Source organism: Strix uralensis, chromosome 3, assembly GCF_047716275.1.
Source record: "Strix uralensis isolate ZFMK-TIS-50842 chromosome 3, bStrUra1, whole genome shotgun sequence".
Classification (NCBI taxonomy): domain Eukaryota; kingdom Metazoa; phylum Chordata; class Aves; order Strigiformes; family Strigidae; genus Strix; species Strix uralensis.
Window position 1 is genome coordinate 52,415,391 of NC_133974.1, and position 17,360 is coordinate 52,432,750.

The 17,360-nt window shown below is 36.9% G+C and overlaps 1 protein-coding gene across 9 annotated transcripts in view; it reads right to left on the reverse strand.

Annotated features, from left to right (window-relative positions):
- Positions 1-17,360, reverse strand: part of WASF1 (WASP family member 1) — a 102,094-nt gene that overhangs the window by 59,772 nt on the left and 24,962 nt on the right. The window contains exon 1 of one of the 9 annotated variants that reach the window (XM_074862278.1): positions 15,468-15,494. The exons of 7 other annotated variants lie outside the window; for them this stretch is intronic. The gene's annotated coding sequence lies outside the window, so the exon portion shown is untranslated. Of the gene's footprint in view, positions 1-3,585; positions 3,601-15,467; positions 15,495-17,360 lie in introns of those variants that run through there. One more of the 9 variants, XM_074862277.1, reaches the window with a different exon arrangement.

A 17,360-nucleotide genomic window follows, 5' to 3' on the forward strand; every position in this document is an offset into this window, starting at 1 on the left:
GAAGTATTTTTACATATACTAAATAGTGAATACCATTAACACGAGCATGACAAGCAGCACAGTTCTGTGCGACCTGGAAAGTTTTCTTTACATACACACTGTCCATTTTGTAATATACTGTGCACTGAAAAGCTTTTAAAATTTTTTCTTCATTGCTTGTGTTTCTTTTCCATTAAAGATATACTCATCAGGAATCAAAGATAAGGCTGCTTTCAGACTGTTTAAAAGGAATTTTTTGTAAAACTGAAAAATGGAATCTTTTATTCTCTGTGTACAGAACTATTAAAAATAACAAATGTGCCTTAATGTGATCTCACCGTACAAGTTTTAACTGCTCTTGTTAAAGTGTATCCAAGGGTCAGATCCAAAATAAGACTCAACACTAAAGGCTAGAGCATAAGAAATTAGGTGGCTGGCTCTAGGGATGGAATTCACAGGCTCCATTAAGCCCCTTCATTGTCTATACACTGTATGTACAGCCTTAGGTACAGAAAAATAGTATTCACAATAGTCAGTATCCTGAGTAAAAGAAATACCTACAACCACCAAAACTAAATATGCAAGAAAAAGGTTTCTGAAATTTTACCTCTTTTATGGATTTAGATACCTAAGGTACACTTGACGTAAGCACCTCAAATTACATTAAACATTTCCCACATTTAGTTTTCTCAACCATATTATCTGTATCCAGACAACTGGATTAATTGATGTTATTGCCCATTTCCCACATAACAACCTAGGCACTAAAGCACTAAGGGGAAACACTGATTCACTAAGCAGAAACTCCCCATCTATTCAGATCCATCCTTCTCACTTTCTAGGAGAGTGCCTTAAGCACCAGGATACAGGCATTGGTACCCTGTATGTTTCTGAAATCTGGCAAAGAAAAAAGAGCTGTGGTTTGGGCTTAACTCCTTACTGTCTATGTGCATCAAATGTGCTCAGCTCATTCCTCCTGGTTTGCATTTCTGTAAGAATGCAGTAGTACAGATGTCCACCCATGGTTTCTAAACAGCCTTTGCTGGAAGTTCAACACCTAAACGTGCTGATGGCTGCACCTCCAGGCCTGGGCTCAGCACAGTCTTCAAAGTTTATAAAAGTTTTTACTAGAAACTTTAAACAATGGTGATAGTTAATTAGATTTTTCAGTTATTCAGATCACTCCAACCTTGGAAATCTAAATCCCACGCAAACTCAACGCTGGGTAAAACTCAATTTTAGAGGTGAATAGCTGTATACCCGCCTTCCCTGTTGTTATTCTTTGCCAGTGCCATAGACAGCCTGTAAGATTTGTTTCCTCCATTTTGCCTTGGCTCTGCACAGCTCTTCAGCTCTTAAGCAGCACTTCACATATCTGTGTGCTTCTGGAAATTCACCATTTGGTTCTGTGAATTTAATTAAGTGGGATATTTTACAGGTATTTCTCCTAACATTAGTGGTTTTCTTTTTCCTAACATTACTGTTCCTCTACATTAACTTAAAAATAATGCTTTGTCTGGAAAGATGATATTTTCTAGTTCAGGAAACATTTCAAGTATAAGAGACAAATCTATTTATCACCTCAAAAACTAGCTGTCATTTGCCATGATAATTAAATATATGTGTAATGCAGTGATGATAGGAAATGTCAATAACAATTTCTTCAGCACCATGCTTTCTTTAATACTCTTTTAACATATGATGAACATAGACATTTTTATATACCTGTGCTCAATCAGAGTCTCTAAAATTTTAAAGCGCCATTTATTTTTAATTTACTTATTCTCTAATCCTCCCTGCCATAGTGGATTATCCACTGTAAGGCACATCTCAACGAAATCATATGCTTTTCAAGGCTTCTGACAGTTTCTGTGGCTACTGACAGTTTCTGTGGCTACTTCTATCTTAAGTCAAGACTGTACATGTATTGTATGTACAGCTGCATATAAAAAGATTTCTTCCATCCTTCTTCCTCCTCATGAAAAGAAATAAATGTAGTTTACTATCAACAGGCAAAAGCAACTTTACACCATAAAGGAATTTTTAAAGCTTATGAAAATAAATTACTGCAGAATAATAAAAGCTGTTCCATTACAACTATAGGGCATGCTACAGTTCTGCAACACAGAATATATATATAAGCGTACAGAAGCAAGTATATACACACAACACAAGCAAAACCAGCTGAAGGACAGATTTCTTGTCACAACATAGTAATATGCTTGTGAATTGAAGTCCTTAATACACAAGATAGTTTTGTGAATCTTGCTGGTCAATTTTTTGCCACGTATACTTATCCAAACTTCTAGAGTTTTATATCTATATTTGAATTATAAAAAGAACAAAACCACCCCCCAAACAAGCAAACCGCTAATTGTTCTTCACTTTACTTCCCAAAGTGCAGCTCTATTAGTGGTTAGAAGGTTTTCTACAGGTGAGTGTCAATGCACTTTATTTACTGTTAGGAAGTAAAAACAGCTTCTATCATTCACTTTCATCACTCCATCTATTAACACCATTTCTTGGTGGTAGCAGTAGGTTTGAAACAAACAAACAAAACACCAAGCAAGTGTAGATCAAGGCATAGAGAAAATATTTTTGATTTGTGACTTGCGCAGGCATACCCTGTGAAAATAAATCTGGCTTAATCCTCTTGCCTGAAAAAAATCTGAAAGTTCTTTTCAAGCACTTCAGAAATGCAGTTTCTCTTTAATAAGCATTAGCAGTGAAAGCAGCACTATGGAACGAACATTTCAACCAATCTGTCTTAAAAATTCACTGTATATCTACTAGATTAATGAAAAGGAATAAATATTCACATCTGATATACTGTTTCCATGGATAAAGTTAACATTTATTTAGGAAGCGGTGCTGCTCCTTCTACAAACATCCTGGGAGCCTTTTCTGGAACCACCTTCCCAATAGTTCTGGCAAAGAAACACCAGCTGACTCTGAAGAGGAAAGAAAGGCAAAATTATGAAACTCTTCTTCCCTAGAAGAGAGATCCAAGGGACACAGTTTGCAAAAGAATGGATAGTTAATTTAAGACTAGGAAAGCAGCATTTGTTCAGATCTGTGAACAACCGAGAAAACAGGATGATCTCATGGCTAACAAAAAGTGAATTTATCTTCACTTCAGACAAATTAAGAATCCTAAATCAAACCATTCCACCAACCCTGGGTAACGTATGTATTTGGAAACAGTTTTAGAGACACTCTGACTCGGGCATATACCTATATTATCAACTAATACCAAAACCAGAATACATAGTAAAATAGTGATGATAATGGTTTTTTTCAGCACAAACAATGTATCTCACTCTTGACTTGCAGGGTGCTCTTCAACCTGTCTCCAGTGGAAGGAATCTCTTCAAGAACAGGGACTCTTACAGTACGTTCAGTTCTTGAGAGCTGTACACAGTCCAACACAGAGCTAAAGTTTTAGATTGTGCTTTCCATTGTCAGTTATACACTCAACATTAAAAAAAAAAAAAAAAACCCCAAAAAAAACCCAAACCACAAAAAACCCACAAAAAACAGCTTGGGAAACAGTATCTTAAAATGTGGATTCTGAAAACTGATATAGAAAGATCACAGTCATCCTACCTTAATAGACAGATGAACCAACAGAAAAAGATACATGCTTAATTCTTCTTCTTCCATGTAGTCCATAATATTTATAAGAGGCCATTTCATCCTTTCCTTGTGTGATGTTACCAAGATAAAATACCATTACAAGCCAGCCCTAAAGAATTTAGTTGTATTTAAGTAATCTTAAAAGCAAACAAAGATAGGAATTTGTGAAGAAAAGGAAATACTACTGTTTCTAAAACTTCCTGAAAGGAAAAGGCTTGGGAAAAGTAATGTTTCCTTCTGTCTGAAAGTTACTCCCTTCACAAGGCACCAGCATCAATGTCACACCCCAATTACTCTTTTGTTACTGATACACACGCTTAGTTAAAATTTTTGTAAGACACTAGTACTTACTGGCATAACTTGGAGAGTAGGCTCACAGAGTCTTTCATAGCCTAGATGCCAATTCTGCTAAACAAAACTAAAAAAAATGGCATACACACCAGAATTGTAGTCATAAATACCTACATAGTCCTTAGTGTTATGAGATGACTGTAGTCCTGCCAAGCAGACAGATTAAAAGCATGTAAAATGATTAGATCATATTTTTTAAAAAGCCAAAGAGATATACAGGTTTTTCTAAAAAAGTTTAAAATGTCATAGTTAAATTAGTAGATATAAAACTACTTACAAAAAAATTCAGTTAGAATAATAAGCTTGCCATAGGAGATACCATGCAAAGAATAAAAGATACGAAGGATGTATGTGCGTTCTTTGAAGTCACTATGTAAACGCAGTTATTCAGTGTTGCAATACAGACCCCAAACTGGTCTAGGACAATGTTATCAGTTCAATTCTGTTAAGATAAATTCATGATGAAAATCATCATGAAACAAAATTGTATAATGTACAATTTTTTACAACCCACTCCATGAAATAAGATACATTTACCACGTCACATAAAAATATGAGATATGTATTCCAGAGAACAAATGCTAAAGTTTGCTTTTGGCACCTTTGTAGATGATTACCTACTTTTTCCTTCCTGCTATCCTTTTAGCAATGGAGAGCTAAAGACCTCAGATAGCTAACTCAGGTATTATTTAAATATAAAAGAAAAAGAATGCATGAGATCCCAACTGTCATATTAAAATAAAACCTCATACTCTACTACAATGTCTGAAAGGAAGCCTCTCAATTAGAAGTGAGAGATCACGGACTCCCTATCCCAAAAGCCTGTGGAAATCCCAATACTACTAACTGATCTAAAAAGAATGCTGTTGTAGTTCTACTCACTCAGAATAATTTGTAGGAATAAGACCAAAATATATAAACTGGTTAAAGGCAGAAGGAATTAAAAAAGAATTAATACTGTGGTCAAGACAGACACAGTCCTTATTTTGAACATACAAGGCATTAGTTACAATGGTTTTGTTTTGGTTTTAAAAAAAGGAGAGTGAGGAATATTATATTCAGGGGTCCACAGTTCCTAGGTAACACTAGTTCTCCCTCTGTATCTAATTTTTACCTTCTAGCTGCAGGACGAGTAGTTTGCATTTTTGCTGTATTTTATCACAATTATGACAAGCCACCACAGGCAGGTTGGTTACTTTCCTTTTTTTAAAAAAAAAATTGTTTGGTTGTGGGTTTTTTGCTTGGTTTGTTCTGGGTTTTTTCCAAGCTTTTTAATATCACTATCTATTGTGCAGAATGTTTCTTTCCGTTATTTTAAGGCCTTTTACAGAAAAACAGTCATACACTCTCAAAATACCCAGCTCAGCATGCTATTTCTGAGAGTGGCTACTTATGAATACCTAGGGAAACCATCTAAGAACAGTGCAAGTGAAAACACACTTCATTACACAGTTTAGCAACTTTTCACCACTGGCAATTTAGGTACTCCCTAAATCATAAATTGTATCCATATTAGTGATTCCTACCGGGGTTATCTATCTAATAATTTTCCTGAGGCTTAGGACAAACCATACTGTCAGCATACACATCCAGAAACAATTAATGGCAAAACTTAACCATTATGAGAAAATCTACTCCCTTGTTTTAAAACATCTGCATCATAATTTCATTACAGCGTACAATAGCCTACCTCAGAAAGCAGCTTCTCATTCACATTCTTCAAGCATTTGAATGTCTTTTTCCAAGCTGAAAAATCCCAGTCCATTCAAACTTTGCTGTAGAAACTAAGGGAAAGGCTGTTCAGTTCTAACAGAATTAACTTAGAAAAGTTAAAAAGTCAAAAGATACAATCCTGCAACTGTGAATTGTATCAACTGGGGTCATTTTAATGATCACTTGAATACACAGTGATAGGCTGTAGTCAAAAATCACAGAATAGCCAGAACATATAATTAGATCACATGTTCAGTCTGAAATCTGGGTTTGGGTTTGGTTTTGGGTTTTTTTTCCACTAAAATACTGTATGGGTGGGGGCTGGGGAGCTGCTTAATGGACCATCCTCACTTCTTTACTCCATTATGCCTCAGTGAGTCTGTACATTTCTATACATAATTTTATAAAAGCTCCAAAAGATCAAACAGAAGCATGCTGTCTTTTCCACAAGTGGTCCAAACCAAATCATGGGTATTTCTTACAGGGAACAATGCCATCTTCTTCCTACTACGCATAGCTCCCAACTGCTCATCTCTCCCTTCTTCTTCCAGTTTTTGAGCACATTGAAAATCAGAACTGAAAGAAAAACAAAACCAACCCACAAATAAAACAGCCCTCTGTAAATAAAAATCCATGTACTTCAAATCATTATGCTTCTCTAAGGATTTTCAATCAAATAAAAATCCAGCCATTCACCTAGAATTAAATAACTAATTCAGGCTGAACAGCATGGTATTTCATTAATTGTTTCTACTATTTTGTGAGCATAAAAATCAGAAACACAACTATCGTCTTTGGACTACGCAGTTCAGCTTTTTCATAGCAGGTTACCCCCCCTTAAAAACCTTAAACCTTGTCAGTACAGGGGCACTACAAAAGTTCTTAGTTTCCATATTTGTGTCTGTTTTGAAAAACTCCTAAAAAAAACCCATATCTGCATGTAAATTACATACAACTATTCACATTTTGTTGTGCTAAAGTATGTAAGTCCTACTCTTCCTCCGCCTTCCAATTCTACTGTTGCATAAAATGCAACTGAAGTGCTTTGTGCAACTCAAAACAATAGTTTCCTTGTACATGCAATTTTGCCCACTTCAGGTCCTCAACTATGCAACTAATTTGCTGATTTTCAAAATAACTCAGACAACAATGATTTAAAAGTTAATTTCGTCTCCTGACTCCTCCATTACTATATTTAATGAACATGAAAGTGAAACCACTTTTACTAGACAATAAACTATGTTTTCAAGCATAGTTGGTAAGTTTCCTTTCTTTATGGCCGCAGATGATGTCAAACCAGTATCTAACATTTTTATTTGATATTATCAAAAGGGAGAGAATGTATTTACAATCTTTTTAAACAACAGTTCAGGATGTTTCCTTTTGGTTTTTATTTTCATTCTTAAAGAGTCATGTAACCCATGGTTAGAATGAGAAGTAGCAGAGACACATTTCATGGGGACAGACAACGAGGAGGAAAGAGGGGTGTTATTTGTTGGTGATTAAGTCCAACAGCTTGTGTTCATCTGTCTTGAGAATGACAAATCTGAGATAAAATTATTTAATTTTCCTTTGTCTGTATCCTTATACCCACTCCTCTCTTCATCTTGTTTCTTCATGTATTCTCTCCTTTATTTTTTTTTTTTTCAGTTGAGTAACTGTCTCTCCTCTGCATTTCAATTCTGTTTTGGCAGCTTGGATCTCTGACTGTTCCTTCTTCCAGTCACCAAAAAGCTACACGTTGCTGGGTGAAGAGAATGCATTACCTCACCAGAGTGCCAAAGGAACAGAAAAGAGGCTTAGGTCTGTGATCTGGTGTCAGAGCTTCTGCAGCCAACATTAAGACTAATACAGAAAGTGGAGAGAAAAATGGGATCATTTTTTTAAAGATACCTGTTGTTTTCCTACTGGCAACATTTTCTGTGTATATACACATAGATCTTAACTTTCTAAACCACTCAATGTTTTCCCACATCCTGTATCTGTTTAAACTAGCCTGACAACCTTAACACTCTCACAATGTAAACTGCCTAATGTCGCATTTACTAAAGTACTTTTCATATTTAAATGTTCATCTTTATTGTAGTGAATATATTTTATGATGCCTTTTTTGTTGGTGGAAATAAAAAGATGAGTACCTACTAAATTCTTTGCAAAGAAACTAAAGAAAGGGGGGGGGGGAAGTAAGTCTTGAATTTACATAACCTGACAGAATTCTACAAAATCTATGGTATTTCAAAGGTATTTTAATAACTGTTACTGCAATTGCATAAAATACAGAAAGTGGGCCAATAGAAGTATTTACTATATTTAGAGGAATACCTGCTAACACATACAAACCCTGCTTTTCAAATTTCTAATCAAGCCACTGTCTGAAACTAAAGTACACTTAGCTATAACTAGCTGTAAATGTGAAAAACATTTTTTTACATCTACTTCAAAACCATATACACTGATACAACACACTTATTACAGAACAAATAAATTCAGACCTACGTGCAAGCGTGTGCACAACTACGCAACTAGATCACTCAGTGAAGTAAAACCATGCAGTCAATGAAGTTATGCTTGTATCAACTTCTGAAAACATCTCTCAAAGATGCATGCAACCTCAGACCACCTGCCATTCCAGAAGATAATGTGCTGCAACACGATTTGCAGTGTTATCTCACTCCTCCTTCCTTTCCCCCACCTTCCACCCATTTCCTAAGGGAGGAGGAGGAGGAAATACAGAACAGAACATTGAGGACAGTCTTTCATTTGATAATCAGCGTTAAAAACAATCAAAGCAAGCCCACATGCTGTAACTAGCATAGGTATGCATGAAAATTTACCATTATCTAATACTGTAGCCAATGTGACATCAGCTTTCACTTTATCTGAAAGCTAGTTAGCTAATATGAAGGGATTTGATTATTCAATACAGTTCATTTATTGTGGAGAATCATCAAAATGGATGAGCATAGAGGCAAACTATCCTTACCCCAACGACAACCTCTCCATGTTATTGCCGATAAAAAGAGAGAGCAGTGGAACTTAGGTACTTTTGTTGCATAATCTTACACCTGTTTCATAAACAGAAAACAGTTACCGATGTAGAAGCAAACATAGTTACTCAGATGTGTTGACCACAGAGCTTTCATTGCTGGCACCCTGGTACAATTGGGCTTCTTGTTAATCAGACACTCTTTTGTTGCACTGTTTCTATGTTATGACACCTGCAGGTACAACAGGTGAAGTTGTTCTTTGTGCATGTGAAGTGGCAGGAATCCTCAGCTGCAGAAATTCCAAACAGCAAGGATAGAAGGTAGGTCGCTGCGTGCATAATGACAGCCCCTCAAAGAACCGCAGCTACAGGAGGTTAACTTGCTTGGATCAATTCATCATACTGATCCTATTCAAGGTGATTAGCAAAAATCCTTACTCACTTTTTAAATCACGTCTGATGAACACATAGATCTAAAATTCACAGGGAGACACAATCACAGACACATTTGTTGGAAGTCATCTAGGCCAACCTCCCACTCAAATAAGGATTACTGCCAGTGTTAAACAAGGGCAGCCTTGGCTTTGATTCATCATCATCTAGAGGTCTGAAAGGATGAAGACTATAATCTCTCTGAGCAACCTGTTCCAGTGCTGCACTATCCTCCTAGAATGTTTCCAGAAAGTTTAAAAAAGTCCAGGGGTTTGAAGTTGTAAAAGCAAGTCAGAAGAACTTTGGCCAATAAACCACAGAATCAGTGCAGTTCAAAAGGACCTCTGAAGACCATCTAGGCCAATCCCCTTCTCAAAGCGGTTGCTCCAGGCCTTGTCCAGACATGTTTTGAGTATCTCCACAGATAGGAAGTCCACAATGTCTGGACAACCTGTTCCAGTGTTTTACCAGGCCCACAGAAAGTGGGTCCATTTGTGCCCATTGCCTTTTGTAATGTCACTGGGCACCATTGAGAAGAGCCTGGCTCAATCTTCCTTACTTCCTTCTGTCAGGCATTTATACACATTGATGAGATTCTCCCAAGCCTTCTCTCCTCTAGGCTAAACAACCCCAGCTCGCTGAGACTCTCCCTGTGTTACAGATGCTCCAGTTCTTTAATCATTTGTGTAGCCTTTCACTCCAGTATGTCCATGTCTCTTCTGTACTGGGCAACCCACTAGACCCAGCACTCCAGATGCAGTCTTGATAGTGTTGAGAAGGGTTTGATGACCTCCCTTGACTCACTGGTGACCCTCTGCCTAATGCAGCTCCAGACACTGTTGTCTGTCTTTGCTGCAACAGCACCTTGCTGGCTCATGTTCAGCCAGCACCCCCAGGACCTCTTCTGCCAAGCTGTTTTCCAGCCCATCTGCCCCCAGCATGTACTGGTGCCTAGGGTTGTTCCTCAGGTGCAGGACTTTGCACTTCCTGTTGTGGAACTTCATGAGGTTCCTGTCAGCTTGTCCAGGTCCCACTGAACAGCAGCACAACCACCTGGTGTATCAGCAGCTCCTCCTGGTTTTATATATTTTGTTACGACCATCAAACATTTTTTCATGATCTTTAGAAGCAGACATATTGAAGTGTGTATGAATCACAGTGGAGAAACAAATATAAAATATTAAGGACTAACACCGAGGCATTTGGCTGAGCTTTATGATTGTGATTTCTTTCCATCCATTAAATAAAATGCTAATGATAAGCATCATTAGAAGTCACAGGTACTTTACCATATGCTTGAGTACAAAACAGAAATATTTTTTTATATTGTATTAAAGAAATCACATGATCTCTGGATTTTTTTTCCTAGTGTTTATTCTTTAATAAATTGTTACAGCCTGCTGGACAGATGTGTAAACATACTCTGGTGGTTTCTCTGTTTACATGTACAGTTGGCACTAGCCCAAAAGACAGGAACTAACAGAACTGCATCTCTCTCTACGTAAATTTTATTGTGAGGGAATCATAATATAGCTTTTGTTCTCTCTACAAATCCACCAATTATTTCCCTGATCCAGTTAAAGATAGTGACTTTAATCTTTAAAGTCTCTAGCACTATTGACTCCAAATACCTCGACGGTCTTGTTCGGTAGGAAAAGGCAAGGTTCTTAAATTAAAATTTCCTCAGTTGGAAGGAGTTGAAAGAACAGAGACACTTCTGGGAAGCTACTTGGTTTTGGAGCACAGTTTGTATTTCTCTGTCCCTCCCTATTCTCCTCACTGCCCAGGAAAAAATACAGAAAAACCAACTCAGACATCAGACACACATATACCTTTATTTTATATATTTTTAGAAAAAAACCTTACTTTGGAGCTATTTTCTTTCTGAAGATAAAACATTCAGGCATCAAGTGCTTTGTTAAATTAAAATATACTTGATTCTTACATTTTTGCAAAGCTCAGTATGCCTACAGTAATGCATATACCCAATAGGAACACAGCAACTGGTTAAATGTTATTAAGAACGCTTTTTAAAAGTTTCAGTTTTTAGTATATGATCAGGCAGTATTATTAAATTCAGTGCTTTCCCTGTAACTGTACTACAGCATTTTAGTCAATACAATATATTTAGAGACTATATTAACAGCTTTTACTGGTTCTCACTGAGAATGGTTAAAAACTCTTTATCTGCATTTTTGTAAAAAAAAAAAAAACCCCTGTGGAATTGTTTCCTTAAAATGATGTATTTGTTTTAATTTCTCACATTTTTTCCCTTTCAGGAACCATCCCTTTCTAGTAAGCACCCTTTTCAATAAGTGTTCTTTATACACACACCAATAATAATTCATTAAAATTTAAAAGGACATATAACAATAAAAAGCATTAAGTGGTCTGCTCTGTAAAAAGGGCAGCCATTACTGCCAATTTTTTAAGACTGCCATTTAAAAAAAAGATGTAAAATAAATATAAAATATTAACTTAAAGAACTCATAATAACTTTCAATAAAATGATACATTAAGATGCTGGGCTCTTTTTAGGCTTGATTTCTCTCTTTTCATTTACTTAAAGATAAAAGTTCAAAATCTGTACCCATGTTATAACTGTACTTACAACTTTCAAACTTCTACTTATGCTTTCTGAGTCCCTTGTAATGCATCTACATTAGCTTTTTTCACAACTGTAACAGAAATACAGCCACAATGCAGAAAGAACAATTTTTTCCTCCTTCAATTTTGAGAATGCTCAATTAAAGAGCATAAATGCATTCAGAAAGTCATCTCCATTTACACACTGAAAATCTGGATGGAAAAAAGATAGGAATACACAAGATTTTGTAGACAAAGATTATATTAGACATACAAGATTAAAGAACAGATTATGGAATGTCATGAAGTTCAACAAAGAAGAAATGCAGAGCACCTCACATATGAGGAAGGGCCGAGAGAGCTGGGACTGTTCACAGCCTAGAGAAGAGAAGGCTCAAGGGGATCTTATAGATGTATATGGATACCCGAAGGGAGGGTGCAGAGAGGAGGGAGCTGGGCTCTTCTCAGTGGTGCCCAGTGACAGGACCAGAGCCAATGGGCACAAACTGAAACACAGGAGGTTCCCTCTGAACATCAGGAAACACTTTTTCACTGTGAGGGTGACCGAGCACTGGCACAGGTTGCCCAGAGAGGTGGTGGAGTCTCCATCCTTGGAGATATTCAAAATGGTCATGGTCCTGGGCAACTATCTGTAGGTGGCCCTGCTTGAGCAGGGGGGTTGGACCAGATGATTTCTAGAGGTCCCTTCCAACCTCAACTATTCTGTGATATAATATGATCTATCATAATATGATGCTCTTCCTAATCTAAATGTACACAGGAATTTCTCACAGCAGAGTACCAAAAATGCTGGAAAACTGTTGTTTGAAGACACCTGAATGTGATTGTAGCATTCTTATTTATATCCAAGTGTTAAAATAAATTTAAAAAATTTAAAAAGCATCTAAATGATTACACAAGAAAAAACAAATCTGCCAAAATTTTTCACCAAATTTCCAGAAACTTTTGACATTAGAATGGAAATTAAAATCTTAATTTACCACAATACTCAGAGACTTCTAATGGCATCATAATGTTAACCTAATGCTCACTGAATGACTACTGTTAACAGTGCATAGTCCCAAGCAAGTGTAGTGCATTCTTTGTAATTCCACAGAAAGTCTTCAGTAAATTTTTCACATTCCTGAAAAGCAGTTACAATGAATTTACGCAGAGAGACCTATCTTTGGTAATTTCAAGTAACTTCAGTTATGCATTACGGGGGGAAAAAAAAAAAATATCTGAGCTCACAAAACACACAAAATGTGTGCAATTTTTTGTCCTGTATGCACAAGAGCTCTCTGTACAAACTACACAATTTTGCATATTTGCTACAACCACGGCTTTGCAGCTCTGAATGACATCAACCACCATGGTATCTTCTGCTTGCTTAGAATTTATTACTCTAAGAATCTAAATGCAGACAGGCAGACAAATTCACTCTATCAGCATCAGGGATATAGATGCTATTCAAGATCATAAACAAAGAAACTTAGCAATAAAGATTAATGATCCAATCCTGCAAAGTGATGCAATCTTCAAATGCATTTCAGTGCAAATCAAGATAAAACGATTCCTCACAAGTTTATATTCCAAATATCAGCACGTGCACACAAAAATGTCACAAATCCCAAGTCTCTGCCCTGACCACAAGATCACAGGCTAGAAAACAAGATTCAACATTGTTCCTGCCAACCATTTTCAACTCAACAAATCTAGGATATGGTTGGTTAGATCCAAACACTGAGAGAAAACCATGATCACCAGAATACTTTCAGCCTCCTTGGAACACCACCGTTTCCTGAATGACATAATTCAAGATACACATGGAACCTACCATCCCAATTCACCTGACATGAAGTCCATGCTCTTTATTTAGGACCTTTCAAACATAGTAGAGGGAAAGGGACTGCAGATGAACCAAAATATCTCTAGCTGCAGTTTGCTCCTTACTGACACTTGTCTTTCACTCCCTCCATGTAAGAAATGCACATTCAGTCCTATGACAGAGACTCCAGAAGAGACAACATGACGGAAACAGACTGTAGCTGCCTAACTTGTCATCAGCATATTTTTGACGGTCCTCAGGAAAGAATATGGTTGGGAGCATACTACGTAAATTGTTGTGGTGCCCCTTCTGGATGCTGCTTTTCCAATAGACACAAGCAGGGATCTATGTTGGTGCTTTTGCTGTATTGCACATGTGCTAAACACTGTCCTGTCAGAAATATACAGATCAAGTGTGTCCTGAAAGTGAGCATGTAACAAGATGCTGCCTGTGAGAAACACCCCCTATAGTTGAAGCTATATGGCTCATACAGAAGACCTGGAGAAAAGCCTCCTATGGTAAGTTTTGAGAAAAACAGAGATCCTGTACAGCTAAAGGAATTTGTCTTAACAATTCAAACTAAAAGCTGCATTACCTTACAGAAGGAGATCACTTCTGGCAATTTCATTGTTCATTTGTAGACTACCTCCCTTAAGGCTTCTGTCAGTAAGCAAACTGTCCATCAGATGCCCACTGTTGACTGGTAACATCATCTTTGAATTTCATCGGTGAAACACCAAAGTCATGCTCCCTGAATGCTTTTCAGTCTTTTTTTGCCATTGAAACTGTAGACTATAATAATAGAACCTGTTTCTGTCAGGAAAAAAAACAAACCAAAACACCCCGCAAACACAACACAATAACAGCCCCCTCCCTCAATTACAACTAAACTAGGTTGTCAAATTTCAGCCTTCATATCCAAGCATCTTTTGAGAAATATGATGTTTATGTCAGCACTGTTCTGTAACCGGGAATTTTGCAACTGTCTAAAATTAAAATTTGAAATGACATTCTGAATGCCCAAAAAAGAAAAATAATAATTTTGAGATTAGGGCATAAATAGTCTGGGGAGTTGGCTCTTCTTCCAAACTTCTCACACTGTGTTAATTTTAAGCAGTCCACAAAGATTCTCCATCCCTTTAGCTTTTCGGTATGAAACAAAACAGATAGTTCCCATGTTTCTCACATGTTTTACTAAATCCAAATAAGCCTTCAAGTATATAAATACCTTTAAACAAAAGATGCTGCATAAACAGAATTCTTGAAAGACTATACAAACTGCAGAAATATTTCACAGTAAAGAAGAAACTAAACATTCTGGCTGTAGTGTTTGTGGTTTTTTTGTAAAATAAGTATTTGTGATATATAAGTTGCCAACATTTTTCTATATCTTATTCTGAAAAGCATATATTTCCTTCTCTATGTTAGGATAAGAAATATTCTACTCATTTAAAAAAAAAAAAAAAAAAAAACCAAAACAACAAACCTTCCATAAATATCCAGTATCTCTCTGCAGCAGTTGCTTATGCATCAAAAGCTACCCTCAAATAGATGCTGCCCACATATAACGATTATGCATTTAAACCAGAAAGAGAAACCCTAAAAGAAGGGTGAACACTATCTTTATACCAAAAGAAATTTAAAGAAAAAAAGCCCCAAGAGTTAGAGGAGGTAAAAGTCAAAAATCACACATGTGGTCATAGCCTGAGAACTTCAGCTTCAATTTCCTTACCGACAATCAAAGAAAACAGACTGTGACCTGCATGGTGGGTAAAAAACAGATAAGTGACATCAAGCTTGCAACCAAAAGGATTTTTCTTTCCAAAGGGTTTTAAGTTTCTATGAAGACTAATTCATGACAGCAATGGGTTTGCGATCACAAAACACTGACTCAAAATTAGTCCATTTTCATGCTTTAAGCTTAGGAATTTCCTCAATTCATGCATGCACACACACCTCCCATCACAGTGCCCAGCCCTCACGCACTGCAGCAACTGCTTCCTTCATGCTCCAAGACCCCAAATTCTGATGCCATGGGCTGGCCCGATTAGCCCTACCAGCACTGCCTGCTGCTTGGGATCATGAAGCACAGGAGAGGCCATCAGACTGCACTGCAAAAAAACAAACAAACAAACAAAAGTATTTCCCAATCTCTGCAATCTCTGCCCTTCTCCACTGCATGTGCTTTGGTGTTATATACCAGTCCCTCAGAGGATCTCGCATTAGTCACATATGAACATCCTCTGCTCAGCTCAGTCTGCTCCTCCGTCAACCCAGACCAGTTTGGCTCTCTTTGCATATACCTTAATGCTTACTTGTATATTAAAGTCTCTATTTAAAAAAAAAAAAAAAAAAAAATTATTCTGTGTGTATTTATATCTGTATCCTAAATCAATCTGGAGGTACTTTTATCTTTAAATAGATTTTATGTTCCACATCCCCAACCCCCAAACGTCAATTCATAGCAATTCCTCCCTGCACAAAATATTAGAGACAGAAAAACACTGAAAGAATTGTATATGCTCAAAGCTTTTGTTTGCTTTTGCTGTGGTAATTACTGTCCTTTGTATCCAATAACACACAGTAAAACTAAATTAAGACCAAATTATTAAGATTTCACATATAACACAGCTTTCCCTATGCACAATGTGAAACTGAATCTCCCGTACCTTCAAAATAGCAGATTAGTGTATTTTCCATATGCTTGAATTTAAATGGTGAAAAAGACCCTGTAAATTAAATTGGCATCCAGGGAATTCCCTAAACATCCACACTAGGGATATGTTACATTTTCTCATCTATGTACCTGACTAAAGTGCTCATCTGGTGAGATTTCAAAAGGCAGAGCTGTTTTTCTTTCTTTGCCTCTTTTCTTCCCCCATTCCCTTTTTTATTTTAATACTCACTTTTGTTTTTCTCCTGATGCCCTTTCAGGTTTCATCAAAATTATTTTGGCTAACAAGAACATCAGTAACAGGGAAAAGACACCTCCCTCTCCCAAACTCTGAACTTTGGTGTAATATTAAATAAGAACAAAAATGGACAAGCTGATCTGAAATCTCTTTACTACAGCAATATTTGATCTGTCTCAGAGATTTCCATAATTTGCTTTGGCTGCTAAGCAACACATTAAATACGATTTGGTATATTTAAATGCATTATTCCTCCTACTGCTCTTCTGACTGAAAAAATACAGTTATAATAACGCTCTTGTCACAGAGCAATGGTATTGAGGAAGGGTCCTGCACTTCAGCAGGTGTACTAATTGTGAGCAAAAGAATACGTATTTGTTTGCCCTGCAGTAAAAATTAGGAAATACAGAGAATGCCATGTCCTACAATCTATTTCGAGATTCACTATTGTCTGAATTGTCATGATACCTACACAGGGATTACAATTTTGCCTAAATCAGCCAGCTTGTGGCAAATTAATAGGCAAGACAAACATAAAATGGATAAGTAACTCCACCTGTGGCCCTCTTGAGATCTACTAGCGTACTGGGAATTCAGCATGTTGTTCTGAGACTTTTACACACTTGGACACTACATTTCTAGCTGAGAAAAACAACTGAACAAAACCCACTCTTAGTATCAGTCAAAAATGGCCCCTGCCCAGAAACCAGAAGCACCACACTTACAAGTCTTTCAGTCACAATATGCTACTACTGTACCAAAGCACACAGAGACCAAAAATTGAATGTGGATTTCAAGTAGAAGTGCAGAGAAATCACAACAGGCCTCTGCCTTCCAATATACATGCACTACAAATTCAGAAAGACAGTTTTTCAGAATGCAAGAGACCACCCATATCTGAACACCTTCAATTTAAAACGTAAAATAAAGTGCTGTC